This window comes from Octopus bimaculoides, chromosome 11 (genome assembly GCF_046866305.1).
Source record: "Octopus bimaculoides isolate indiv1 chromosome 11, ASM4686630v1, whole genome shotgun sequence".
In the NCBI taxonomy this organism is placed as follows: Eukaryota; Metazoa; Mollusca; class Cephalopoda; order Octopoda; family Octopodidae; genus Octopus; species Octopus bimaculoides.
In genome coordinates this window covers 78806915-78809260 of record NC_142938.1, presented here as the reverse complement: position 1 = coordinate 78809260, position 2346 = coordinate 78806915, and the positions used below count along the sequence as shown (strand labels likewise).

General features: G+C 34.7%; 1 long non-coding RNA gene across 2 annotated transcripts in view; it reads left to right on the top strand.

Annotated features, from left to right (window-relative positions):
* Positions 1 to 2101, top strand: part of LOC128249107 (uncharacterized) — a 94423-nt gene extending 92322 nt beyond the window's left edge. For both annotated transcript variants that reach the window (XR_008265234.2, XR_016243731.1), the window contains one exon: positions 93 to 2101. This is a non-coding gene — a long non-coding RNA (uncharacterized LOC128249107). The remainder of the gene's footprint in view (positions 1 to 92) is intronic.
* Positions 2102 to 2346: the final 245 nt, after the last annotated feature.

The window sequence follows — 2346 nt, the reverse complement described above, 5'->3', positions numbered from 1 at the left end:
AGAAATATTTCCTTTAATGTATCTGTACCATGTATATAATAGCTCACATATCCATTGAGAAATTTATAACAAACAATTTCTTTTATTTGCAGGCCTTTGAAATCATGATTTATAGTAGCAGCGATGTATCATAAACGGTCACTACTCTAGTGAGGAACCATTAATAGTGGTGGGGACTGGATTTCTATTGAAGTTTAAATTACTAATACAGAAATATGAGGTGTTATCATTTATATTCTATGAAAATATCGTAGTGCTAAAAGCAGAAATTATACGGGTGTTAGAGACATATTTTTATTACATTAAGATATTGGCAAATATCAGTAATATGAATTGTACATATGTACATTACAATAAAATCAATATTTACGAACACAGAATGGGCCCTCTTAATGTTTAGAGGGTTGTGAATCGACAGAATTGGAAAAGTGTCTGTCAAAATGTCTCGTAGTATTTGGTCGTGTTCTTGTATATTTTCAGTTCAAATATGAACGAGATCGAATTCGCCCTTCATGATTCAAGTGCTCCCTAAAATAAGGTGTTAATCAAGAGTCGGGGACAGTCGCCGTATATTTTTAGCCGTATTTCTATGTTAGAAATCAATATTTTGTCGCATATATTCTACGAAAGCAGGAGAATATCATTTTTATTTCAAGCAAAAGTAATTCGTTTCAGTTAGTACGTAAAGAGGGGTTTACACTTCGTTATTTGTTTTTTTTTTCTTTTTCCATAAGATTCTTGATTCAACGAACGTACATTTACGTGGCAATTCTATCTTTCTATAGTAGGAGACAAAATTTCCCAAAATTGCAACCTATCGTTTCACGAAAAGTAACAGAATGTGTAATGTAGTAGGATATACTTATTAGATAACTTAAGTAAAAGAATATTCAACAGGCGTGCGACAATGGTATCTTCGACAATCCTTACACAGTTGAAATAGCGCATTCGTAAATGCAAATAACAGGAGAACGAAGAAGCGAGCTACTGTCTTATATAACACTCGGAAATATCGTATTTAACTCATAATCTCTTCACTCTGATAAATATACATTCCCATACTAAAGAAGTATCAGAAAGCTTTAAATAATTACAATGTCAGTGTAGTCGTTTAGATGTAGTCGTTCAATGTAGTCGTTTAGATAGCATTGCATCTCTAATTCCCAAATGCAATACTGTCACAAGAGGAAAACCCGCGAATCTTTACAGTTAGGATGCTCTTGCAGTAATACGATGTACTGCTAGTAATAACAGCAAAAATAGAATGAAGTCCCAGTGATAATATCTTCTGGGGGTAATGAAAATAAATACGTAGGTCACAGGGATAATGTATTTAAAACAAGATGTATTCCCACTAGCGTACGCACACACACATGCACACATACACGCGGATTTGTTGTACTTTCCTGTTTATTTTTTTGTTCTTGAATTTGCTCGTATACACATACATACATACATACATACATACATACATACAGATGGAGAGAGAGCGAGAGAGAGAGAGAGAGAGAGAGAGAGCGATAGCTATTTAACTAGCTAGGTAGATTGTAGTGTGCGTGCGCGCGGAGAATTGTGTGTGTATGTTTGTATTTGGGTGTGTGAGTATATTGTGTGTGTGTATATGTAGGTGTATGTGTGTATGTGTGTCAGATTAGCTAAGTATACTGAAAGCAATCCTCAGGCGATATAAATTTGCATGAATATTATATCATAGCCCGAAGCAAATTCAAATGCTTTGTTTACAGAAGGAAGCGTCTAAAAAGTTTAATTGTCAGAGTGGGCGAAACGTAATGGAAAAAGGTCCTCGCTGGCGTCTGGCTTTAATCATAGTTTGATACATTATCAGAGAAATAAATACCGAAAGTTATTCATGCAAAATATTCCTTTCTACTCTAGGCACAAGGCCCAACATTTTTGGGGAGGGGGGAAGTCGATTAGATCGACTCCAGTACGCAACTGGCACTTAATTTATCGACCCCGAAAGAATGAAAGGCAAAGTCAACCTCGGCGAAATTTGAACTCAGGACATAAAGACAGGCGAAATACCGCTAAGCATTTCGCCCGGTGTGCTAACGTTTCTGCCAGCTCACCGCCTTATTCATGTAAAATATTACATCACACATTCTCTGTATTTATATTAAAAAATTGCTAAATTTTGTTTTAAAATGATATATATAATTGACAAATATGTTTTTTTTTTCTTTCCAAATTTTCGAAAACTTCTCTCGCTGTATTTTCATGTTTCTAATATCTTTAATATATGAAATAAAAATATATACCCCAAACGCTTTTCCTGACAGGCCTCACCATTCAAAGATAAATTTCATATCTAGCAGTGGCTTCATA